This window comes from Mus musculus, chromosome 1, assembly GCF_000001635.26.
Source record: "Mus musculus strain C57BL/6J chromosome 1, GRCm38.p6 C57BL/6J".
Taxonomy (NCBI): Eukaryota; Metazoa; Chordata; class Mammalia; order Rodentia; family Muridae; genus Mus; species Mus musculus.
This window is the reverse complement of record NC_000067.6, coordinates 90,499,724-90,526,870: the sequence shown is the minus strand read 5'-3', so window position 1 is coordinate 90,526,870 and position 27,147 is coordinate 90,499,724. Positions and strand designations below refer to the sequence as shown.

The 27,147-nt window shown below is 47.1% G+C and overlaps 2 long non-coding RNA genes across 5 annotated transcripts in view; one reads left to right on the top strand and one right to left on the bottom strand.

The window, feature by feature from the left end:
* Positions 1–1,968: 1,968 nt before the first annotated feature.
* Positions 1,969–20,145, bottom strand: Gm35048. Of its 4 annotated transcripts, none has more exons than XR_878395.1 (5): positions 12,088–12,487; positions 10,594–10,948; positions 8,147–8,730; positions 6,341–6,523; positions 1,969–2,871 (listed from the first exon to the last, which is right to left on the bottom strand). It is a non-coding gene; the product is annotated as a predicted gene, 35048 (long non-coding RNA). The 4 variants fall into 4 exon arrangements; XR_387256.3 differs by lacking the exon at positions 1,969–2,871 and adding an exon at positions 4,211–4,505; XR_878393.1 differs by lacking the exon at positions 1,969–2,871 and having other exon boundaries at positions 6,457–6,523; positions 8,147–8,342; positions 8,545–8,730.
* Positions 20,146–22,914: 2,769 nt separating this feature from the next.
* Positions 22,915–27,147, top strand: part of Gm28722 — a 50,417-nt gene continuing 46,184 nt past the window's right edge. The window contains exon 1 of the long non-coding RNA XR_878390.2: positions 22,915–23,250. This is a non-coding gene — a long non-coding RNA (predicted gene 28722). The remainder of the gene's footprint in view (positions 23,251–27,147) is intronic.

Sequence of the window (27,147 nt, the reverse complement as noted above, 5' to 3'; positions counted from 1 at the left end):
GGGCAGAGTCTGGGCTGCTCTAGCCTCTCATCTGTCCCCAACCAGGAGGCAAGAAAGCCAGCGAGCTCCACTGTGGACGGAGGAGGAGGGAAGGTGCATGCTCTGCTAATCTCTTCTACAGGGAGGATTCAGACCATGGTAGCGACACTGGGAAGAAGCCCAAAGGACCTTCTGGTGTGTTTCTGGCGGCCATCTTTCTCAATCCTTGTTCCTAGAGAATGCTCTCCTGAGTGTTTACTTTGCATGAGGTGGAGCGTTCTTCCAGCTGCTCGGGCTGATAGAAAGGCTTTTACAGACCTTTCTGACGTCCCTTGACTCAATCTTCCCTGTACAAAATAAACCCCGGGGAGCTTATTACACTGAGATTCCTGGGCTCCAATCCAAACCGACCGAATCACAGTCTCCTTTGGTGGTCCCAATGCTCTTGAGTTAGGCACTCCTGAAGCCAACCATGCTTTCTATATGTAGGAGGAGGGGACTGATCTACCTATCACTCACCCACCCTTCCATCCCTTAGTCTATTAAATCTACCCAACCATTATCTTTCAAAAAATTGATTATTATAGTTATATGAGTACACTGTAGGTGCTTTTAGACACACCAGAAGAGCATCAGATCCTATTACAGATGGTTGTGAGCCACCATGTGGCTGCTGGGAATTGAACACAGGACCTTTGGAAGAGCAGTCAGTGCTCTTAACTGCTGAGCCATCTCTCCAGCCCCCTACCCAACCATTATTTATTAATTTACCCATCCACCCATCTATCTACTCTCTCACACATTCATATACCCATTCACTCATTAATCTAGGCTTTCATCATCCAATCATCCATCCATCCATCCATCCATCCATCCATCCATCCACCCACCCATCCATCCACACATCCATTCATCCACACATCTACCCAGTGATCTATCTATCCATTTATCCATCCAGTCATCCATCTATTCATGTATTCCCCTACCAACCTATCCACCCATTCATCCATTCTTCCATTCACCACCTACCCAAATACCTTCTCAATCATCTGTCTACCAATCTATATCTATTTTACCTCCCTATCTTTGCTTTTAGACACTCAAGCAAACAACCATTCATTTAGTCATTCAAATGCACTTTGAATATTACTATGTGTCAGGCTCAGACTAAAAATCAGGGCTTATATAGAGGGTTAAACAGAAGTACCTCCACTGTGAGAAATGTGGCTTGCTGTAAGGGAAGCTATGTGGTGTATTGGGAGTAATGAGTGTTATGGAAGCCGGAAGCAGAGACAGGTGCAGGAAGTGTGAAGAAGCTGCTAGAACTCCAACATCAGCATTTTGGAAAGTTCTGCAGGAAAAGTAACATTTGCCTTGAAGACTCATAAAAGTACAGAAGTGTAGGAAATATTAAAAAATGAACATGCCAACTCTCTACGGGGCTGGACCATACTCCTGTGCTCCTCCTAGCCCTCCAACTCTCCAGCCACGCCAGACCACAGGGCTCCTACCGGGCTCATACCACAGTCAGCCTTCTCAACACCAAATTACCTAGTAGAATTAAGATTTAAAGCTTAATTAACCAACCAGTATATCAATAATATCACAATTTACAAGATGCCCATATAATAATTTCAGAGCCAATTGATAATGATAAAATCTTTATCCCAATTATTCAAACCCCACACAACCAGCATGTCAGCCTCCATTCTTCTCTCCCTCTCCTCTGATACTCTCTCTGTCCCTGCAACTCTTAGCTCCACCTCCCTTTTCCCTGTCCAATCACGGGCCTCCTCTGCCCTAATGTAATTGGACAGGGAAAATCCTGCAACACAGAGGAGCCTGTATGAAGCTACCCTCACGGGAGAAAGTCCCCATTTGAGAACCCAGCAAGGATATGATGGTCCAGTGGTTGTTCTAAAAACAGAAAGCCAGTACAGTCCGGCTGGGGCAGCCAGAGAGAGAAAAGGAGTTCCTGACTAGGGTGGGGCTAAGCACTCTGTTTTCAACTATGGTTGAGATGGGAGGCTTTTGCAAGGATTGAGCCACACAGCCTGTGATCTAACTGGTTTTTACAGGATCACTCTGGCTGTCTGATTAGAGTGACCTTCTAGAAAGGAAGGGAGATGGATTGAGAAATCCCAGCTAGGAGGTAACTATAGCACTCCAGATGAAAGTCACTCCCAGGGCTGCCCCTGGAAAGGTTTTCTTACTCAGTCCTAGAGGGGGCCAGTGCACAGTCATGGCTGGAGCAAGGTGGCATCCTGGGCCTGCTGGGTGAGGGTATAAGAAGTGGGTTAGTTGGACGGTAGTGGGATTCTGGACCTTCCTTGAAGGTAGCACAGACTCACTGAAAAAGTCCCTTTCACACTGCAAGTTGGGGTCTCTTTCCTTGTTTTCCCCACACAATGACCTTCATTAGAGTTAGTACAGGCAGAACTTTTGCTTAGATTCCCAGGAACCAGAGAAGAGAACAAAACATTTCCCTAGTCTCAAAGCAAGTCCCCACTTCCCCAGAAAATGAACCCAGTATAAGGAGACAAGATGCCTATTAATAGCACATCATATTTATGCAATGACATGGTAGAGAATTTTTTTTTAGTGTTTTCTGAAAGGAAAACCACTTTGTCTTTGATGGATTTTCTGTTTTGCAGACATAATTAATCATCTTCTAGGAAATCAATTTCTCTAAGAGCAAAAATAATCTATGTTTTACCAACTGCAAATACCACTTCTATTTAAGATACGCTCTTCCTCCCTCGATTGTGCTTCTTGGCGCCAGCAGCAAGCACGCTGTCCGCATACTTGGCTAGCAGTGATCCACTGGGAAGTGTAGGGCTCTCAAAGAGTGGTGTAGACTTGAGATGCTTCTGCTTCGTGTAGAGGACTCTCCTGTCACAGAGGGGGCAAGTAAGTGGCAATATACACAGGGACAAGTGTCCTCTTAGCCTCTGACCAATAAACATTTCCTGAACGGCAATGTGGACACATCTGCAAGCAGTCTTCATTCACAGGCAGATGTGAATGTGGTAGCTCTGCCTGTGACCATTGAGTCTCCCTGTGTAATCATTCCAGGAGAGGGGCTGGGAGTCCAGGGAGTAGGGTAGAGAGGCCATCTCCATCTCCTGTTCTACAGCCTTGTTCTTGGAAGGTTTTGTAGTTGAAAAATGCACCTTCCTGTAATTTCTCCTGTGAGTTGCAGGTCTGTTTTCTGAGATTTAAACTAATGTTTTCCAAAGATGAAGATGCACCTCAAACTACTCCTGAGAATCTGCTTTTCTCTGCGTACAAGTGCATGTGTGCATGTGTGTATGTATGTCTCTGTGTGTGTGCATATGTGTGTGTGAGTATATGCCTGTGCATGTGTGTGCATAGATTCTTGTGTGTGTTATCCATAGGAGTACCTCTGGTGTCATTCCTTGGATATCATTCACCTTTCTTTCTTTCTTTCTTTCTTTTTTTTTTTTTTTTTGAGACAGGGTCTCTCGTTGAGCTAGGAGTCGGCTAAGCTGGTTGGTGGGTCTAAGGGATCCATCTGCCTCTGCATCCAAGTATCGATATAAGCACAGGCTAGGGCTTTTTTTTTTTCTTTGTATGTGAGTTTGTGAGTTCTGAGGTTTACACTCATGTCCTTGTGCTTGCAAGGCAGGCACTTTACAGAGTGATCCATTTTCCCAGGACATTCATGATTTGGAGTTCAGGTTTTTGTTTCGGGACCTCCATCCTTGTGAAGCCATTCATGTGTGTTTGCGGTGTCTGCCCTGGGTTTGTGGCTGGCACGTAGGTGAGGCATGTTTGAGTTTTGCCTCATTCCTGCCATGGCCTTTCATATCTCGGGTCATGCTTGGAGAAGCCCTGCCCTTTGCAGACGCCCCAGGAGCTAGCACTTTGTCACTTAGCTTACCTCCCCCTCACTGCCTGCCCCCCATTCCTCCCCAGATCTGCAGACTCTCCTAGAAGACAAAACCCAGAGTCCTGAATTCAGCCTGGCTCTGGAAGAAATCTCAGGAGAGAGTGACTTGATTTTAAAAGTTTAGCTATCGTTGTCATTTTTTTTTTTTTTTTTTTTTTTGGCCAGGCCTGATCTTTTTACAAATGTGCTTTTAATTAAGCATCACTTCGCTTATCATTTCTGTTTCCAGTCTCTGAGCCAAGTCTCCCCCTCAATCTCCTTCAGCTTCTTGCATTATTAGCACATGGCTGCTGGAGCTTTGGGGGCACCATGGCGATCGCCTTCCTCTGTGCACCATGGCTGCTTCTCCAAAGATCAGGTTCTGAGGAGGAGAGAGTACGTGGTCACCCTGGGTCATGAGTACAGTCTTGCTGCCCTGCACATAGTTTTGAGATGATGAAGGTCTGGAAGGCTCCATCCTGAATGGAGTTCAGAATGATGCCTCCTGGGTGCGGAGTGTTCCACACAGAGAGAGGGTCATGCTCTCCGTTCCAAAGGACACAGCTGGGGATAGTTTGGGTCATGGAGAAGAGCTACTGTCCCAGAGCGAGAGTGGAGAACAGATGTCTCATCTCTAGAATTAAAAAGAAACAAACACCCATGGAAACCCAGAGGGAGGTGACGGGCAGTTCGGTTGTGTAACATACCACCTGATTGTACGAAAAGTCCTTTCAAAACTGAAAAGAATGGTGTCGGGTGTGTCTTCACTGCTTTAAGCTGGGTGACATTTCTCTATTGAAAGAAAAGCCCAAGCATATTTTTAAGGAGAGCCAGTTTAAACACACCTGCTTAATAAAATGCCCAAGTGCCCTTTCTAAGCCTTCCTTGGGTGAGGCCTGAGCCTGGCTTTTCTGCAGATGGAAGTATTGAACCTTATGGTGGATTATAAAGACCCTTACCCCTTTGGATGGCTATTGACACCCTGACCACAATCCCATGAGTAAGAGACACAGGCAGGGTTTGGCAATCCAGCTTGAACAAGCCTGTCACTCACCACTGTTACCTCTAGCATGGGGGTTTACAAAAGTTCAGTTATAAGGCATCTCAGAGAGTAAAATGGAGGTTGTCGTGTTATGGGACAACTGAGTCATACCCTTGAGCCTGTAGGCAGCTCAGTGGTTTAGAACACACTTTGGCAGGTGGACACCAAAGACACATTTCCTTGCAGAAGGGTTGGCTCCTATATTTCTTCATTCATTTATTTATATGTATGTTTGTGTATATATGTTTGGATGGGAAGGATATGTGCACACATATGTACGTGGAAGTCAGAATTCATCCTTGAGTGTTGTTTCTTGGGAGCTGGATATATTGGTTTTGTTGGTTTGTTGGGGTGTGTGTGTGCCTGTGTGAGTGTGTGTGTATGTATGTGTACGTGTGTGTGTGTGTGTGTGTGTGTGTGTGTGTGTGTGTCTATAGGCCAGAGGTCAACAAACCCCAGAAATTCCCCTGTCTTTATCTCCAAGAGCACATGTAACCACAATCAACATTTTTTTTCAAGCTCAGGTCCTCAAGCTTGCCCAACCAGCACTTTTAACCATGGCACCATCTGTCAGCCACACCCTACCTTGGATTTTGAACCGGAGCTTCTCACTGGGACTCCTGCTCGCTTCAACAACGAAGCTAAGCTGGCTGGCCACAGAGTCCTAGGGAGCCTCCTACCTGTGCCTCCCTCCTGCTGGGATTACAAGTAACTGCCTCCTCGCCCAGCTTTTCCCATGGATGGTTCAGAGGAAAGCAGGTCCTCACAATTATCCTGGAAGCACTATCCCAACTGAGGCATCACCCCAGCTCCTCCTGTGAGTTACATGTGATGAAGCTTTAAGCATCCAGCTACTGCCCAGGGTCATAGAACACCAGTTTCTGGCTGGGGAACTCAGGCTTCTTATGTGGAAGAGCCTTGGGGCCACTCAAGGCCCAGAGCAATTGAGCACCGAAGCAGGTTTGGCCTCCTTACAGCCCAGAGTCTGCTTCTGTATTCCCAGGATCCTTGGGACCCTTTAGGATGAGATGCTTTTGACACAGGCGTTTGGAAAAGTGTATCATTTCTGTGTCTGGGGCGGAGACAGCAGGGGAATGCCAGGCTGCTGGCCACTCGGTGTCCATTGAGTGACCTAGCCTCTCAGCTCTGCAGCCTCAGCAGTATGGAGATGAGAGCACTTCTTACTTGTCAGTCTTCTTGGGACCCATCACTGTGGATGGCCCCTGCTCTGTCCTGACCCGGCACTGCCACTTGTGCATGGGGTCTCCCGCCCAGCCTACTGAGGTATTCTTAAACTTCATTCCAGAGAGAGAGAGTTGCAGCAGGACACTGCTTCCCCCACTAGGACAGGATCAGAGACCCAGCAAAACTTTTCCACGGGAGTGGCAAGCTTACCGGGGTGGAGGTGGGGAATTCTCACTTCTCACCTTCCTCGAACTACAGAAAGTCATCTTTTCTCTCATCAGCCTCCACTCCTGCTTTCCGTAGGGACCATGATGGAAATAAACAGCGAGGGTGTGTTGTCTAGCTTTGGTTGTCTTGTCTCTAAGATGGAGGAGTGTTCTTTGCAGCTGCTCCTGTGGCTTCTTTCATCCTAGTGGTCAGGTAGCCTGTGCACAGAGAAAGCCAGTTAAGCCTCTCACTCCCCTCCCCAGGAGATGAAGTTTACACCATACCAGGCCAGGCCTACAGCATTCGGAACCCAGGACCCCTACTCTCATCCCTCAGTATTGACAGACTTTGTATTCAAGAGCCTGGACGGATACATTACCAGTGGATAGATGTGGTAAGTGAATGGAGGGCTAACTGGGATGTTGTTAAGTGCTGGTGGAAGGAGGTAGAACGGGGATTCGTGAAAGTGCTAAATTAATGCCATATGGGTGAGGATTAACAGAGAGCAAGGGGTGTGTGGGCCTGCCCTGCTCCTGACAAGTCAATGCTGTAACATTTAGGAGAAAGGCCCACTGTGTCGTAAAATGCCTTAAATTCAGACTGAAGAAGCATTTCTTCACAAGAAAGACTTGGAAGAAGTCTTGGAAAGAGATAGAGAGAGAAGAGGGAGGGAGGGAGGGAAGGAGGGAGGGAGGGAGGTGAGGAGGGGGAAAGGAGAGAGAGAGAACATAAAGGTGTGTGCAGAGCAAGCAGTGGCCTGCCTGGAACTCCCACCCCCAGCCCCCACCCCCAGTGTGAGATGGGCTTTCTGCCTGAGGGCTGGGGTGGGGGTGGGGGGGTGGAGATTACACAAAGGCCAAGCCTGAACCACTCTAAACACAAAGCCCAGAGCAGTGCTAAACCAGCAGATGCTGACAGAGGAGGCCTAAGGGGTGTGGCCCAGGTGTCCATAGAAAGCGGCAAAGAAATCTCCCACCAGACACTTTTCTCCAGAATAAAGAGACATACTTACCAGGCTTCTTCAAAAGCAAAGATAGATACAAAGGGTAAAATAGAAGAGGGTGTGGGTATGTTTGTTTGGGTGTGTTTGCATTCCTCCTGGGATGCCATAGAACCTTCTAGAAAAACAGAGTGGGTGTGTCACCCTCAGCCAGTGTCGCACCGGCGGTTTTGTTCTTCAAAGAATCAATTCCTCCCCAAAACAAGAAGTCTTTTACAGCACACACTTGCCTTTTCCTGTGGCAAGAAAAACGCAGTGGAAGCGAAGACGAGGTTGCCTCCCATGTTTGCGGCCCCTCCCCTTCATCCCCATTCCCATAATTCCTCCTTTATCTCCCTTCTGTCCCACTCCCTTTCCTCTCTCTGACCACACTCTTCGGCTCACCATTAGTCACCTTCCAGGCAGGTCCCGCAGATTCCCAATGTCAAAACCAGGGAATTCCCCCCGCGGGACCATTTTGTTAGCAAAGAAAGGCAGAGGACAGGAATGAAAAATAAATTAAACGGGGTTCACATCTCCTCCACCCTCTGTGGGCGCAAGGCCTCAGCCAAGTCCCCCTAGCATGTGTTCAGCTTGTTGAATAATTAACCAAAAGGGTTTCTAGCCAGGCTTTTGTTACTCTTGGCTGACAAAGCATCATTTCAAGGGGGGTCCATTTTTCTCAGCTAGGCCGAAGTCACTTTGGCAAATTTAATCTGGTCTAACAGTTTTGCTATTTACTGCTGGAATTTGTGCGTCTGAAGAGCACCCTGGGAGCTGAGTTTAGAGGCTAGCTGATTGGCTTACAGCAGGGAGCCAGGTGGAAGCAGAGCAAACTGCAAGCCAGAGGAAGCCCTCTTACCTCTGTGGCCAGAGCCTTTCCCCACAGGCCCAGGGCTGCTGGGATGGTTTCCACAACGTGCAAAGTGGCAGTTTGAATGTGAAGATTTAAAGCATGCCCAAGTGGCAGAGAGATGAGTCTACTTGGGGCTAGGATTCACAACCCTGGGCTCTGTTTTCTTCATCCGCACATGAGGTTAATGGCAGAGTTGTGTGTCCTGGGGACAGTGAAGCGATGGGGGCTTAGGAGGGGTGTTGTCCTGGGGATGAGCACTTTTCCATATCTCTATCTTCACATCTCTATCCAAATCATTCTTGCTTGTTTTCCCGAAAGGAGTCTGGGATGTGAGAGATGAGAGTGACCCTGCACTTCCTTGATGGGGTCCTAATTGATGAACATTGCTCACAAACTTCCCTTACCCTATTCTTCAAAAGTCTTCGGAGGAGATCACAAACCCCATCATCTGGATGAAGAAAATCCAAACAGCAACAGAGTGGAAGCCATAACGATGATGTGACGTCCTTGTCAATGGTGATGATATCAGCGGCAGCCATGGCAACCACAGCTAATAGCCAGTGGGAGTTCTGGAGCACGCATCTCCTCTTCTGAATGAGAAATACCCAAAATAATGGACGTTACAATCTTTTTCACTATGATAAATGGGCTTGGGCAGGCATGTCTATGTGCTACAAGAAATCAGATCTTTGTTTTAAGATTTCAGTTATACCTAAGATGAGAGATGACACGGTGGTGTTTTTGATAGAAAACCCAATCCTGCCAGGATGGCAGTGCTGCTCAGGGAGATCTACAGACTCAAAGGAACCCTCATCGAAACCTGACAGTGTGTTTGCAGTGTTTGACAAGCTGCTTCTGAAAGTTGAAATCCCAAAGGTCAAGGAAAACATGGCTACCTCAGTGCAGAGGAAGCGGGCTGAACCTCGTGCACGACTATCTATCATGGCCCATTAAGAATCCACACTAAGGAAAAGGGCTTGCGTGCTGTGGGCAGGCCAGTTCAGAACCCACCTGAGCACATGCTTTCCCACTTGTGAAGACTGGCACACTGCCCAACAGTGTGGGAAGGGCAGTCCTTTCAAACATGTCACTGAGTCAAACAGATGTAACAGCATTCCACAGAATTCCTGATTTGATTTCAGGGGTGTGTGTGTGTGTGGGGGGTGCAGTCCAGGCCTTGTATTATCTAGGCAAGTATACTACCATTGAGTGAAACTTTTCCATATTTCCATATTTTATTGACTTTGTATTCTCTCTCACTCTCCTTCTTTCTCTGCACCATGGCATACATGAAGAGGCCAGAGGGCAACATTCAAGGATTGGTTCTCTCCTTCTATCATGTGGGTAGGTCCTGGGGATTGAACTCAGATTGTCACATTTGGCAGCAAGCACCTTTACCTGCTGAGCCATCTCACTGACCCCGGATCTTAACATGGAGAAAGCAAACATAACAGTTGGTTATAGTACCTAGCAGTACATAAGCTACACCACAAATGTGGTATTGAACAAAAGAAGTAGTGAAAGCCATTCACTCAATTTAAAAATAAATAACTTTTTTAAAAAAAAGTTTTCTCTAAAAAAATTCTGAAATTCTTGTCAGTGTTATAAGATGTTCTGGACTGTGGGGGAAGTGCTGGGACAGACTAAAGCAGGGCTCTGTGAATCTTGTTTCTTGGGTTTCAATACTGATATTTGAGCATGCTCAGTCTATTGGTGTTCATCAAACACTCTATGACTATTATTATATATTTCTATGCATATACATATATGCATAGAAATATATAATATATATTTATAAATATATATTTCTGTGTGCTTAGCACCCATCAATAAAAAGCAACATGATCCATCCAATTTTTGTTGCCTTGTGCCTCTGATCACTCTCGTGCCCTGTGATGGATGCTCCTGCCTATCTTGTTCTCGGTGGTTCTCTGCTCTCCCATCTCTGGACTCTGCCTGTAGCAAGCTCCAGTTCTCAGGTCCTAGCAAGTGTGGTACAAATGGTCTGAGCTCCCACACATTGCTGGTGTCTCCTTACTCCTGCTAAGGGCCTGGCCTTCAGCTGGGAGGAAGCCCAGGTAGCACAAAGACATTCCTGTAGCATTTTCTTCTCCATTTTGGCTAGGTTAGTGAGCCACACCGTGAACAACAGAGTCATGTGTGTGACCCTGTGTAGAGAGGAACAGAACATGACACCCTGACATCTTTCTCTGCCTTCCACATATGCCTAGCCACACACTTTCTCACACACATGTGTGCATGCACCCCTGGGATGCTCCAGTCGAAGGTCAGCACTTCTGCAAGGCACTCCCCTGTTCCTGCTTTCCCCACATGCAACAAGATATCCCAAATGCCCTCCGCAACACTGGCCTCAGGACCTGGACTAACAGATTTCATTAATTACAGCATCTTGTCTTCTGTGGATGCTGGAAATTGATACATAGACCATTTACCTCATGGGTGATTTCATTCACTGTGCCTTGCCTCATGCAGTATCTCCTTCCTGAGAGACACCAGCCCCTGTTGCTGCAGTATTCAGAACACTGGCTCCACAGACATTGGGAGTCAGAGACGAAAGCATCCTTTGTCCATGGATGACAACTGGGATTAAGACAGACAGAGAATCCAGGAGCAGTGAGGCCAGAGCTTTGATGGACAGGCTCAGGTGCTCTGTACACCCTAAGATGGATCACTGAAGCAGATCAATTTCACAGTCTCACTGGCATTCCGTTTGCTCTGTGGGTCCTTCAGAGGACGAAGCAAAGACATAGCCTGTCAGGCGCAGAGGTCTGCTCTAAAACATGTCACCTGGTCAGAGGTCAGAGGAAATGCAAATAAACCTGAAGTCCACAGGAGAACAGAGCTTTGTTATTATATCAAGGGAGCTATCTTCTCAGTGACCATGAGAAGTCTAGGCTGGCTTCTCACCCAGGACATCTCCTCCCAACTACTCCTGCTTAGCATCCACCTCCACTGACCTTTCCATGAGATTTGAGTAAGGTTGCTGTAGGCCTTAAAGTGAGCAGCTCCTCTGAGCCAGACATCATGTACACACTGGGCAATGTCACTCTCTATCCAGACCCTGCCCCTTCTGTCTTAGTTTGGGTTTTATTGCTGCAAAGTTGCCATGAGCATAGCAACTCTTTATTATTGTTGTTGTTGTTGTTGTTATCATTATTATTGTTAATTTATTTTACACTCTGATCACAGCCCTCCTCTCTTCCCAGCCCTACCCTCCTTACAAGTCCCTCCCCCATGACCCTCTCCCCTTCTCCTCAAAGAAGGGGAGTCCCCCTTGGCTACCACCCCACCAGCACATCCTTTTCCATTGAGGCCCAACCAGGCAGTCCAAGTAGGAGGGAAGGGAATCCAATGTCAGGGAATAGAGACCGAGACAGTTCCTGCTTCACTTGTTAGGGGACCCACATGAAGATCAAGCTGTACTTTTGCTACACAATCCTATAGGGGCGTCTAGCTCCTGGAGCTTGGCAACTCTTATAAAAGAAAACACTTAATTGGGGCTGGCTTAGAGTTTCAGAAGTTTAGTCCATTATCATCGTGGCGGGGAGCATGGTAGTGTGCAGGCAGACATGGTGCTGAAGAAAGAGTTGAGTAATCTATATCTATATCTATATCTATATCTATATCTATATCTATATCTATATCTATAATCTATATCTATATCTATATCTATATCTATATCTATATCTATATCTATATCTATATCTATATCTATATCTAATCTGCAGGCAGCAGGCAGAGAACTGGCTTGAACTTCTGAGACCTCAAAGCCCACCCCCCCAGTGACACATCTCCTTCAACAAAGTCATGCCTATTCCAACAAGGTCACACCTCTTTATAGTGCCACTCCCTATGGACCAAGGATTCAAACATATGGGTTTATGGGGGGGGGTGGGGCTCATACCTATTCAAACCACCACACCTACCTCACAGAAGAGAAGTCAAATCTTGGAGATCTCACTTTCTAGCTCAAGATCAAGCATACAGCAACCAGGAGAGGCTGTGATGGATGGAGGTGACCGGTTAAACCAGGTGACAGTAAGCAGAGCCATTGTGTCAGGTCTCCAGAAAAGGAGATTCTTGCTTCACTACAACAGATGACAGACCCTCTGGGGGAACTGAAGGGAAGGACTGTAGGTGAACCCCCAGACACATCTCTGCCACCATTGTTGTCACCATTGATGTCACCGGGAAGCGGTCAGACTCTCTGCTGCCTGCAGAGCCTCCTCCTGCCGTCTCTCCACTGAACTCGGCACTGAATGAGAGTCTTGAATGGAGCTTCTGATTGGCACATATTAAATCATAGCCAGGATCTGAGCTGTAAGAAGATCTGGGAAAGTAGCATGACTTTTGGCTCTCTGCCCTCAATAGAGAAGAAGTCACATTTAACTGAGTTGGAGACTGAGCGAACTAAGTCAGAGAGCCAGCAGCAAATACCCATGGCCAGCATTAAATAGCAACTTTATGTATATGCGAGTTTGGGGGGCAGACACAAATGGTATGTCTATGTATGTAGTGCCGTGTATGTGTGGAGGTCTAAGGTGAGTGTGCATGTGGTGAGGCTGTGTGCAACTATGGATGTGCATTCTCTCTCTCTGCCCTCTTTACTTGTGTAAGAGGAAGAAGGTACTCCTACTCCCTCTGACACCACATATATATTTTATTTACAGGTATTTTTAGCCAACTAACAATGACTACAGTGAACGAAGTTAAATGGACTCAAAACACACGCCCCTCTTTCTTGCTCAAACACCTTTGTAAGACTCTCTCTTACCCACAGAAACCTCATTGGAATGTGTGTGGGATCCTTTGTAGCCCACAGTAAGATCACAGTATAAAGCTGGCTAAGAAGATTTATAAGGCACTCTATTAGAGTACTACAGCTAGTATTTCCTTTGTGCTCTCTCTCTCTCTCTCTCTCTCTCTCTCTCTCTCTCTCTCTCTCTCTCTCTCTCTGTATGTGTGTGTGCCTGCTAATCTGTGAACTGAACTGTGTAATTCTGTCTGCACACTGTTTGTGTGGCTGGCACCAACAGAGACCAAGAGAAAGTATCAGATCCCCTAGTCCTGAAGTTTCAAACAGCTGTGACCCGCCATGTGATGCTGAGAATTGAAACCTGGTCCTCTGGAGGAACAGCTAGTGCTCTTAACCTCTGAGCCATTTCTCCAGCCCCTCCTTTTGTTTCTTGCCCCTTGCTTTCCTTTCTTCTATTCTGGAAAGGTTACGATTTTAGTATGGGTTTTATTGCTATGAACAGACACCAGGAGCATGGCAACTATTATAAAAGAAAACATTTAACTGGGGCTGGCATACAGTTGCAGAGGTTTAGTCTGTTATCATCGAAGTGGAAACCTTAGGGTTCTTTGAAGAGTCAGTTGTGTTGGATGGTGTTTTGCTGGGGCAAACACATGAAGGAGTGTTTTCCTTAAGTGGACACTTTCCTTAAGGTGAAAGACTAAGGCAGACTGGTGAAGGAACATTTCACTGAAGCAGACACAGGAGAGAGGATGCTCTGCTAGAGCAAACACATGAAAGGACACATGATGAAGGACTCTTTGCTAACAACACACATGTATTCGTCCACCTTACATTGCATAGTTGAGCTCCATTTGTCGGGACTCCTCGGACTCGGGCTGATTGGATTTGCATGTGTTGAGACAAGACCCATGGAGGATACATGATGCTTGGAGATTATAAATAGGACTCCACAGAATGACAAAGACAGAGCTTGCTTACTAGGGCAGCATTTGCGGGTCTCAGGTCTTCACTGAGAGAGGCACAGCCAAGAACTTCTGGTGTTCCTGCTGGTCCCTCCTGCATAGGCTGAGGCATGGCTGTCTTTGCTAGGTCATGTCACTGCTGTTATTAACCTGAATCTACTGAACTGGACTGCTGGTGTATTTGTGAAATGTTTTTGAGTGGATGGAGCTGCAGCTGCCTGTTAACCTGTGAACTGAACTGCCTATTTCTGGACAACACAAACAGGAGTTGCTCCAAAGAACCTTTCTAAACTGGTCCACTTCTCCCTCCCCCATCCTTTCTTTTCTACTACCTCTGGTGGGTGGTGGGCTACAAGGGAGGTTAAAATGTTTAAGAACCACCATTAAAAATAATATTTGAAAAAAATTAAAGTTACCATCATTATGGTGGGAAACATGGCAGCATCTAGGCAGACATGTGCTGGAATAGGAACTGAGAGCTCTACAACTTGATCCACAGGCAGCAGAAGGAGACTGTGTACCACACTGGGCATAGCTTGAACATTGGAGACCTCAAAGCCTACCTCACAGTGACACCTGCCTCCAACAAGGTCACACCTCCTCATAGTGCCACTCCTTATGGCCCAGCATTCAAACACATGAGTCTATGGTGGCCATTCCTATTCAGACTACCACAGTTACCATGTTTGTAATAGATGGAACACCTATTTGATAACCTTAGAACAAAGGAGTCAGAAGGGATGCTGTGGTCTCCAACAGCACATAGCAGGTGGCCAGGGTGTCCTCAACCACACAAGGAAGAACTTACGGCAGAAAGGGGCTGGAAAGATGACAGGGCAATTGAGAGTGTGCCCTTCTCTTGCAGAAGGTGTGAGTTCAGTTCCCACCACCCAGTTTGGGTGGCTGTCAACTACCTGTAACTCCAGCTCCAGGGGCTCGAATACCTTCTCTTGGAACTCAAATGCATACCCCTATACACAAACATGTACACATATTAAAATCTTAAAATTTTAACTTGTATTAGAAAAATTACGTCAAATTTTTTGTTCTTTGAAACTAGTGAACTCTACAAGGCTTTTCCTTGGTCTCTGCCCATATTTACTAAACCTCTGGCCCAGAATTTCAGAATCAAAGAGAAATTGGACCTACGAGGCTAGCCTCTACTCTATCATGTAGTTTGTAAATATTCAGTGGTGTGTTTCTGTGTGTGTGTGTGTGTGTGTGTGTGTGTGTGTGTGTGTTTCTGTGTGTACACAGCTAGAGTTTCATCTCCATGAGAGTGGGAACTAAACATACATTTATATAGTTTAAATGTAGAATAGAATAAATTCATGCATCCTTTGATGTTTCCAGAATATTTGGTTTAGGAATTTCATGATAGTATTAACATCTGGAAGAATGTAGGTAGTAAAAGACACTCATCTTGTGGGATTAAAAGTCTTTAATTCTAAAATGTATTCTGCAAACCTTGGTTTATCTTTGGCTGAGTGGCAGCCAGCATGAAATGAGTGAATTTGCACAGTCACTGCGTTGTGGATCTTGACCCTGAGGGGCTGTGCTTCTCTTCTGTTGGTGGATGATGCTCATCACTGGCTCTGGGCAGCACGGGCCTGGGCTGAGCTAGAGGCCTGGGTTCTACACAGAGGTCTGCTTGCTCACTGCTTTCTCAGGCTTCTGTGTAGTGTAGTTGCATCAGGAATGATGGTTTCCTAAATGGCAGCTCAAAGTGGCAAAGACCAGCTGGTGAGTTTCAGGTGCAGCCTTGGACATCACAGGGAATCAACTTTTCTGTGTCCTCTGGGTTCTGTCAGCATGGTTCCTGTACAGATTTGAGCGGAGACTTTCTGTGCAGGTGAAATTAACAGAGGACACTGTAGAAGGACATGTGACCCCACAGTTGGTAGTGCTGTTGTCTTGGATGCTGTTGTCTTGGATGCTCTGTTCTACATCTCTACCAGGGAAGTTTCCCTGTAAGTGATGTTATTTAGTAATTTCATATACAAGAAGAACAAACAGTCCAGTGATATTACCTACCTTCCCATCCCCCCCTCCCCTGTCCTCAGTGCTGCGCTAACTCCCTTCTCCCAAGGCTTCTCTGGCATTGTGATGAAATCTGCAGAGTGGTTTTCTCTAGATCTGATCTCTGGGCTCCAGAACCATCTACTGTTGAAAGTGTTATGGTTTGTATATTCACAGCCTAGGGAGTGGCATTATTAGAAGGTATGGTCCTGTTGGAGTGGGTGTGGCACTGTGGGTGTGGGCTTTAAGACCCTCATCCTAGCTACCTGGAAGTCAGTATTCTGCTAGCAGCCTTCAGATAAAGATGTAGAACTCTCAGATCTTCCTGTACCATGCCTACCTGGATGCTGCCATGTTTGTGTCTTGATGACACAATCTCTGAACCTGTAAGCCAGCCCTAATTAAATGTTGTCTTTTATAAGAATTGTCTTGGTCATGGTGTCTGTTCACAGCAGTAAAACTCTAAGAGAGGAAAGAGGTAACCAGCCTCTCCCCAGAGCAGGAGCTGGGACAGTTTGCCAATGGAGAAATCTCTCCAACATGCTTCCACATAAAAAACAAAACAAAACAAACAAAAACAACAACAAACAAACAAACAAGCAAACCCCAACCAAACAAACAAAAAAAACTGGACCTAAACTTTCCCCTTTCTTCCTGGGGCTCCGGATGTCAAGTTCCTGCTTCCAAGAGCTCACTTCACACCTCCTGTTCTGCTGACTCCCAGGGGGTGGGAAGCTTATCTCTTTCAAAGTTCTTGTGTTATTGAAAAGAGACTATGCCAACACCTCTGAGTGCTTTTTTTTCCCTCCCCGAGACAGGGTTTCTCTGTGTAGCCCTGGCTGTCCTGGAACTCACTCTGTAGACCAGGCTGGCCTCAAACTCAGAAATCTGCCTGCCTCTGCCTCCCAAGTGCTGGGATTAAAGGTGTGCACCACCACTGCCCGGCTCTGGGTGCTTCTTTAAGACTTGTATAGAGCAAAGATCCTGGAGCTGGTGCCCTGGAAACCACTTCCACTCAGATGTAAGATACACAACCTCCTGAAGTTGTGCAGAAGAGGCATTGGTGTGGTCCATAGTTATCTGTGCAGATGTGAAGGTAGACACACCTGGACACATATGGCTGTGTTGAACAGCAATCCTTCTCATCTAGTCCTTTCTAAAACTCTTGACTAACTCCAAAGCCAAGACTAAAACAATAAGCTTGTTTGTGCACACGAGCCCAGAGCAACAACAATGCAGTAAAACCCAGATGCTGCAGCATTTTGTCCAATGGCCAAAAGGCAGAGGGATGGCCTGACCACAGTGGAATCTGCCTCCAGGGTCAGAAGGGGAAGTTTCTGGAATCCCAGTAAGACTCCAAATGGTCACGAAAAACTCCCCAGTTCCGAATAGGAACAGCTTGCTGAGAAACGGTTGTTATGCAATGCAGATACTCTGGAAGCGATTGAATCATTCAACATCTTTGTTGGCCAAATGATTACAGAAGTCTAGAGAGACGAGGGGACCTGACCAAGATCAGCAAGCTGGAGGGGGACAAAGCAGCTCATGAAACTCAGAAGACCTCCTTTCCAACCCAGACACGCTCTAAACACATCCTCCCCCAGTGTCTGTTGCCTGGCTAATCAGGATTAGCAGCCTGGAAGTGCTGATATTCTTCACATTTCTGTTTTCTCAGAGAAGAGGAGGCAGAGGGAAAAGAAGAGATGGGCCCAGGATCGTCTCAGGATTCCTCAGATAACCTCAAGGCTTAGAGGGTGTGGGGAGAGGAACTCTCCAATACCTCATGCCTCTCCCCAAAGCACCAAGCCAGGGAGGATGCCCTTAGGAAGCAACATAGGCCAAGACACAGATGTGGGACTCTAAGAAACACACTGACCTTTCCCCCTCCCCGACCCTACCCCCCCATTCTGAGAACCTGACTTCCCAGTGCTTTTTGGATTGCAAAAGTTTGTTGTGATTGGTGGGTGGAGAAACCCAGAGAGATGAAGTGAATAAGAAATGGTGGTCCCAAGGAAGACAAGAGTCTTCCTATGTTGAGTCCTTGATTAAGGTTAAGATAGATCACTGTGAATCTGAAGTCACCTTCACCTCACACATAGGGAGGGGTGCAGAGTGGGCAGCTCTGAGGGACTTCGTCTCTGTGTGAATACTGAGAGGGCGGAGGCCAGAGAGCAGCGTTCCCTTAGTGAGTCAGTAGAGGACAAAATACAGAAAGGTTGTTGTCTTTATCAGGATTTCTATTCCTGCACAAAAGATCATGACCAAGAAGCAAGTTGGGGAGGAAAGGGTTTGTTCAGCTTACAACTTCCACATTGCTGCTCATCACCAAAGGAAATCAGAACTGGAACTCACACAGGGAAGGAACCTGGAGGCAGGAGCTGACACAGAGGCCACGGAGGGGTGCTGCTCACTGGCTTGCTTCCCCTGGCTTGCTCAGCTTGCTTTCCTATAGAACCCAGGACTACCAGCCCAGGGATGGCACCGCCCACAATGGGCCCTCCCTCATCCATCACTAATTGAGAAAATGCCTTACAGCTGGATCTCATGGAGGCATTTCCTCAACTGAGGGTCCCTTCTCTGCGATAACCCCAGCTTGTGTCAAGTTGACACACAAAACCAGCCAGTACAGTTACTTTCTGAATGAAATGCAAGGAGGTATTCTGGGATCAAGAGACTGGGGAGGATGGGAGAGTGGAACAGAGGGAAATGGCAGGGAGAAACACAGATGTGGAATGTGAGCTTGGGTGTTATGCAGATGGTTCATTACCCAAAGCAGTTTTGAGATTTGACATTTGGAGATGCTAGGTCTCTGGGAACCTGAGCTTCTTCAGGCCCCTGCATATTTAGTAGAATCTGGACTATAGCCCCCAGCTTTGGCTTTTCGAGGAGTAGGGAGTGATATTTGATTGGACGGAAACAGCTGGGGATCTCTCTGAGTTGTACTTGAAGAGAAGGAGGGGTTTGCCACACCAGCCTCCTTTGCCTGGAGAGCCCAGTGGAGGCAGGAGCCAGGGGTAGGTAGTAGTGTGAGGCCCTAGGCTTGCCTGTGAAAACTGAGCAACCCAGAGAAGAAAGGTAAACTCCACATTGTCTCCATCTCAGGGTCCACAGCTCTCTAATGGCACATTCTCATTGTCTAGTTAACTAATACTATGGCTTAGTTGTAATGAGGCCTCTGGAGCTTTCTAGGGGTTTGACTAGTTCTGAGGTCGGGGCTGTTTTTTCTCCTTTTGGAGAAGCGCCAACCAAGGCAAGACTTAGCTGCAGAGGTATTCATGATACCAAGAGGGATAGATTCTGCATCAGTTTTATTCTGAGCAGAGCTGTGGAGTTGGGTTAATTCTTTATTTTCAGGGATCTCTCATTATTCCCAGACAATGTCATTATAAGATGTCAAAAGCTCTACCAGTCTGTAGCCCTGAGCAACTGTGAAACAGAGACCATACAGGTCCACATAGGGACACAATGTGAATGAGAAATGAGCCCTGCTGTGGTAAGCTCTTGGTTAACTTGATGCCACAGCATAGTTTAGTCTGTGCTGCCTTGCATAGCCTCATCATCTAGAACACACACACACACACACACACACACACACACACACAAACTACAACAACACATACACTAACACATATTCCTACACAGATATGAACTTCTACCACAGGAGCACATAAAAATGTACATGTGGATGTGGATATTTGTGTTCACACAACAGTAAATCTCTCAATCACATACGTTTAAAAGAAAAAGGACAGTTTCTCTTTACCATCCTCAAACTGCTGACTAGGGGGAAGGCTGCAGCCTCAGAACTTTCAGGTTCTTCCATTCACATCCATACCATAAAGAATAGTCCTGTTAAAATAACATAAAGCAGGCTGCTGAAGTAGGCCCAGAGGGTCGTAATCACCGATCACCTTGGAAACCTTCAGAGTGTACAGGGACAAGCGGGTGTCAGTGAACAACGGTCATGCTGTCAGATCGTGGACTTGGGTGCTCACACGTACCTGAGCTCGCAAAGGAGAGAAATGGAAGGTCCATGACATCTGTGAAGCTGGTGACTAAGACGGAATGATGGGGAGGACATTGGCGATTTCAGCCGAACGCTTTATTTGCCAGAGGAGGCAGTGATTAATGTGGGGTGGAGTGGCACGAGGCAGACAGTGGGGAAACATGGAGAACAGATGTGGTTGGAGGAGCTGCCCAGAGGTCAGCACTAGGGAGGGGCCTGGCTTTTGTGGGCAGAGTCCAGGGATGCTCTGCTTGGAGTCATGATGGGTATGCGATGAATGTTCTAGCAGGCGGAGCTGAGCAGAGGCCCTGGGTAGAGGCAGCTGCCTCCCCAGTGGCCCTGGAATGTAAAGAAAAGCTTAGTTTTCCATGATAGATGGTGGTGAAATCAAACCAGAAGGGGTTTTGGGAGCTTGAAAAGCCACCTTGGCCTGAAAGACAGCAATATAATATCCAGAGAGTTTGTGCTAAAAGGCCTAAAGTTCTGCAGTGAAATGGCTTGTACCTACCTCCACTGCTGCAGAGGGGGTTCAGAAGGTAGGGATAAGGAAAAGCCTTGTGAAGGGAAATGTTGAGAAGAGATGGAGTCTATATTAGCTATTTCTCCTGTTGCTATAACCAAATACCTGGCAGGCACCCCCTGAGGGGGAGCAGGCTTTATTGGGCTCACAGTTCTAAGGGATACATATTGTCTTAGTTAAGGTTTCTCTTGCTGCAACAAAAACGCCGTGACCAAAAAGCAAGTTGAGAAAGAAGTGTTTATTTGACTTACACTGCCACATTGTTGTTCATTATTGAAGGACAGGATGGGAACTCAAACAGGGCAAGATCCTGGATGCCAGAGCCAATGCAGAAGTCATGGTAGGGTGCTGTTTACTGGCTTGCTCTGCCTGCTTTCTTATAGAACCCAGGACCACCAGCCAAGGGATGGCACCACCCACAGTGGACTGGGCTCTCCCCTACTGATCACTAATTGAGAAAATACCTTACAGCTGGATCTCTTGGAGACATTTCCTCAACTGAGGCTCCTTCCTCTCTGATGACTCTAGCTTATGTCAAGTTGACACACAAAACCAGTCAGTATACATACCATCATGGAAGGGAAAGTATGACATCAGGAGGTCGGGGTAGATGGTCACGCTGTGTTAGAAGTCAGGACAGAACAGACAGGAAGTGGTTTGCCCACATCCTCTGCAAGGCTCCACTTCCTAAAGATTCTAGAACCTTCCAAAATAGCACCACTAGCTGGGGACCAGGTGTTCAAACACATAAGCCTGTGAAAGATATTTTCCTTTCAAACCACAACAGGGCCGCCCAGCCTGAAGCATCCCTTCTTTGCCAAATGCCTTGTCCTTTGTGGGCAATGGTGAACATGACCATGGCAGTGCCAAGACCAGCTCAGTAGGAACCTCCACACTGAGAAAGGAGACAAGGGTGTGATCAGGTTTCTGGCTCTGCTTGTGACTCTGGGTCTTCATAGTCCCCTGTCCTCATGGAGAATCACCACATGGATCTGGGGAAGAGAAAGGGCAGGAGGCAGATGTTTGCTGCTCAGGCCTGGCTTTTGTCAACCTTCAATGAGCTCTTCCCAGGCTGGCTAGTGTGCTGGCAAGGATGGAAAGGAGTTTTGCATCAAAAGCACAATCAAAGGCTTTCATATTGAAATGCACACAAATTCTTTCCTATCTGGTAATCCTCTTCTGGCTTCTCCTCTCCCCACACTGTGTCCTAAAAACAACAACAACAAAAAAAACACATTTCAAGAAAGTAACAATGAGACAACACTCTCAAGGGAAGGGAGAATCAGCCAGCACACAGGCATAGCTGTAATCATGATTTTAAGGTTAACAGTCTCATGGGGCAGAGACCAGACAGGGAAGGTGCATTCTCCCACAGGGCAGCTCTGCCTTGCAGCCAGGCCTCCTGCCCGGGCTCTCTGGCCACTCCAGACTCTTTCAATAGTCTCACACTTGATAATAGGCCTGTTTAAATGGGCTTATCCACATGTTTATTTTACAAGACACTTTCAGGGCACATCGTAGCTGCATGACTTTGTATCAAGTTGACCCTTCTCACTCCTTGCTCAGATCGCCCAGCAAAGCAGCAGCAGCAGCATCCTGACAGATGTGGGAAGCCGCTGCAAATGCAGAGCGTCTGCCAACTGAAACCTCCGTTATCACTTGGGTCTGAGTCTCGTCTGCCAGATATGGGGATCTGTCTCACATGGTATCTGTCCACTAGCTGTCAATGGCAGCCATACTCACCCCAGAGAGTAGGACTCTGTCTTCCTAATCATCAGGAACAGACTCTGAGGTGAGCCAGCAGGGCATCAGGCTTAATCAGCAGGACTCCAGTCTCCTTCCTGCCGATCAGCTCCAGGACCTGGCGCACTTTACAACTTTTAACACTGTCAACTAGATGATGGAGCAGTTGTCTGTGGAAAACTGAGCTCTGAGTCTGATGCAGACAGCCAAGCACCAAGGGATGCTTAATTGGCTCCTCAGACAGATGCCTCTATCGTGCTTTTGGAATGGGCTCCCCAGACCTGTCTTTCCATGCAGGAAGTGTGGAAAAAGTGTGACTCTTTCTTTCCACTAACTTGGGTGGAATTTTACCAGTATCTTACAAAAGTTGCTTTTTCCCAGTTCTTTCCTCCCTCCTTCCCACCTTCTTCTTTCTCTCTTCTTCCCCATTTCCTCCTTCCCCTTCCCCCCTTTTTTTCTGTACTGGGGATTGAATCCAAGACCTTGTTCAATGTAGGAAATTATTCTACCCTTTGAGCCACATTCCCAACCCTTATATCTTGAGACCAACATCTCACTTGGAAGCTTGGGATGCTGTTGGATTCACTACGGAGCTCAGGCTGACCTTGAGCTCATACACAGCCCTGTCCTACCCTCCTCCTCCCCCCAGCTAGGGTGATAATGTACTTTCAGAAGGCTCCTGTACTTATTATGTAATTTGAGATGGCTCATGATTTTTCTCCACATGCTGCCAGCCCACTGAGAGTGTGTCCCCTAAGTCTGACTTGCACTGTGTGTCAGGCAGATATGTCCTGGGTAGTGTGCTCTGAACCAGAGTCCCTGCATCTGCCCCACCCCAGCCATAGGCTCACCATCTTGTTCACTTAAGGGAACAAAGAGGTAACACCCAGAACTCTGAGCCTGCACACCCCTGGTGATCCAGCTGTGGCAGCTCACCATCTGATTATGGAGGCAATTTAAATGGCTGGAATCCCATGGTTTGCTGGGGCACGTCAAGACCCAGGCTTCCAGGTGTGTTCCCCGAATCTGGACACCCTTCTTTGAGGAGCCCAGCCTGACTTCAGGAGCCTGCCTAAATAGGTGAGATTCTCATTTTTTTTTTTTACAGACCTATGCCCACTGTCCATGGTGAGCAAGCAGAGTGCTGGCATTTGTTGACTTGGGGCTGTGGCTGGAATGTCCTTTTAGTTGGTATGACTAGCAAGTTCTATCCCCAGAGTTTCCTCACAACCCCAGTGTGGCCCAGGCCAGATAAATGGCAGGCACAGTAGGAGACCCAGGGAGGTGACTCATCCCTGAGGGCTGGGCCTTGGCCTCAGAAGGGCGATCTGTTCCTCTGTTCCTTGTACTTGAACAAGGTAGACCCTTAGCCAGTTGGCTGACTCCCCGTCCTCAGGACTTTGCCCTTGGACTAACTTTGAATCCAATTCAGGACAGGCCCCATCTGCAGAGCCAGGGAGCAGGAGAGTGGGGATGCAGAATCAGGAGTCAAGGCTCTCGATGGTGAGAGTCTTTAGGAAAAGTGTTTAGCAGGAGCAGAGAGGAGGAGCAGGCCTGTCATCATCCTCACTCACAGGATGGCTGATAATGAAATGATCTCAAGCACCCAGTGACCACATCTCCATCTTCCTAAGGCCCGGTGTCACATGTACATACCGCAGAGGGAAAGTGCCTCACCCTGTCCTCTGATGATGATAGGGCCACACGACTTTCCAGGGTGTGGAATCTCTTCTCCCAGCTGTAGATGTTGCATAACATCTGTTGACCCCATTGGAGAGTAAACACCCGCCACTTCTGGCTGGGTCTCCTCCTAGGGAGGCAGCCACCCAGCTAAGTCATCCACTTAGCCCTAGGCCACGTAACCCCCAGAACATGAGCTGCCTGAACCACATTAGGCTCTCAAGGCAGACACATGAATATGCCCCAAGTGGAGTGTGCCTCCCGCCCACCCTGGCATCCTTTCACACGGCTGTCCAGATTCACACGTTATTCTGTTGGTTCCAGAGAGGACCCACAGATTTCTTCCCCTGATATCCTGCTTTCCAATCCAACTGTGATGTAGTTGAGAGATGATAAAGGCTAAAAGTGGAAAGAATGGTGTCACTGAAGCCTAGGGCACAAGTGGGAGGAGGCAAGGAGCTAAGGAAGCAATAGGGAGTGGGCTGCAGTCCAGGGTACAGAGGACATGAGAAGGCAAAGACTGTGTAAGTGGCAAGGGCCATCAGAGTGAGGGGTGTGCTAGAAGGGGCCCCACCCAAGCTACAGATGCTGGTGGGAATGGAGGAGGTGCATGTGATAATACAGGAAGACAGAACATGGCTGTCTTAGTCAAGGCTATTGCTGCACAATATGACCAAGAAGCAAGTTGTGGAAGAAAGGGTTTATTCAGCTTCCACTTCCTCATTGCTGTTCACCACCAAAGGAAGTCAGGACTGGAACTCAAGCAGGTCAGAAAGCAGGAACTGATGCAGAGGCCATGGAGGGATGTTCCTTACTGGCTTGCTTGCTTCCCCTGGCTTGCTCATCTTGCTTTCTTATAGAACCCAAGACTACTAGCCTCAGGGATGGCATCACCCACAATAGGCCCTCCAACCCTTGATCACTAATTGAGAAAATGCCTTAGAGCTGGATCTCATAGAGGCATTTCCTCAAGGAAGGCTCTTTTCTCTGTGATAACTCCAGCTTGTATCAAATTGACACACAAAACCAGGCAGTACAATGGTCCTAGACCAGTGGTTCTCAACCTTCCTAATGCTGTGACCCTTTAATACAATTCCTTATGTGGTGGTGATCCACAACCATAAAATTATTTCCATCGTTATCTCCATAACTAGTTTTGCTACTGTCATGGGTTGTTTTGACAGTACCAATGGTCTTAGGCGACTTCTTTGAAAGGGTGGTTTGACTCCTGATGAGATTGCACCCACAGGGTGAGAATGACTGTGATGGTTCTTACAGTGCAGCCCCTTCTGCAGGTGGGAAAAGGTGTCAAGGTTGCAGGCCTGACTGAAGCAAAAGTCTCCAAAGAAAATCCTATCCCAGCATCCCCAGGGGCACCCAGAAAAAGAAATGACATCTTCAAGGCTTCAAGATGGAGACATCTCAGCTGGGCCCACACATGGGTGTTCTGTGCTGAGGTTTCCTTCCCCAGAGGAAGGTCCAGCTTGGACTATAAATGGTACCACTGAGACAAGATCTCTTGGAGTATTTCTTGGCAGTTTTCTCAAGACTTCTCAACTGTCCTACATTCAAGATAAGCTCAGAACTATTTACAACACATGGAATTTTTAAAACATTAGTTTACTTAAAAAAAAATTTTTTTGAGACAAAATTTCACTATTTAGTCCTGTCCAGCCTGGAGCATATTATGTAAACCAGACTGACCTCAAACTGGAAGAGATCTGCCTCCTCTGCCTCCTGAGTGCTGGGATTAAAGGTGTGTCCCACCAAGCCCATCCATCCCATGTGGGATTTCTGTGTAGCATTAGAGCCAGTGACAAAGAAGGTCACCTCTGACCCCATAACCGGCCATGGGCTGAGCTGTATCTCCCACCCAACCCTCAGCATATGTTTCGATCTTAACCCCACCTCCTCAGAATGACAATTGGACTTCTTTGCAGAAGCAATTAAGACAAAACGAAGTCTTAGGGTGAGCCCAAATCCAATATGGCCTATGCTCTTACACTAGGAAGGAATTGGAACACAGAACCCAGAAGGACACTCTGTTAGGACACAGGAAAAAGACTGTCTTCAAGATTAGCCTACCTGACACCTCGTTACAGAATTCTCCAGAACTATTAGAAAATAAACTTCTGTTGTCTAGATTACTTTATTCACCGCTCTTTCTGAGGGCACTAGTAAGTGGGTGGTCTTCACTCAGGCACTTGGAAAAGCAGAAAAGGCTTCCTGAATGAGGGACACCACTTGCCCTTGGAGACCATCATTAACCCCTTTGAGGGTGAGGTCTCCAAGGGCTCAGGTTCTCCTCTCAAAGATACCTTAACTCTGTCACATTGAAACCCATCTAGACCACAGGTTTTCAACCTGTGGGTTATGATCCCCAAATTGGCAGGTCAAATGATCCTTTCACAGGGGCCACATATCAGATATCTTGGCTATCAGATATTCACATTACAATTCATAACAGTAACAAAATGACAGTTGTGAAGTAGTAACGAAAATAATTTTATAGCTGGGGGTTGCCGTAACGTGAGGAATGATATTAAAGGATCAAGGCATGAGGAAAGTTGAGAACCGCTGCTCTAGATCATGATACTTTGGAGAGCCACACCAGGAGGATGTCAAAGCCTATTTAACTGAGCAGGAGTATTTCCCCCAGATGTACACTGAACCTTTGAGGGGAGAGAAGCATTTGGAGCTTGGCTGTACCTGGGCATCCAGGAATGAATGCTACAGACCTGTGAACTCAGGCCACGTGAGGAAAAGGAGTTTCCTGGATGTATCCCACGGGCAGGTCTGAAGTCCCTAGATTCCAGTCCTCCCCTGCCCTCCATGTAATAAGCCAGGCAGAATTCCTCCAGGGCATTGTGTAGTCTGCAAGCTTTGTCTCGTGGACACAGATGGAACAGCTTGTCACTTGGTCACGGTAAAAGGAATAATTAGCTAACAGCACAGGTAGATTAAACAAACAAAATTGTATGGATCAAACCTTTGTATCTTTCACAATCCTCTCTCACTGTCCGGATCCAATCATTCTCGTGTATTGCCATGACCGAATAGTGAGCTGTTTATTGCTATCCTCTACCTCTACCACCTTTATGTGTTAAATCATCGCTCTGTATGAGAATAACCGGCAGTTATTTTACTGGGTCAACATCTAAGAACACCTTAGTGACCTGATGGCCCACCAGGAAGAGCTATGCATTAGTCATTTCCTGTTGCTAAGCTGAAACCCCACGGCCAAAGAAACTTACAGGAAAGGAGTTTATTTGGGCTTACACTTCCATGGGGCTGAGT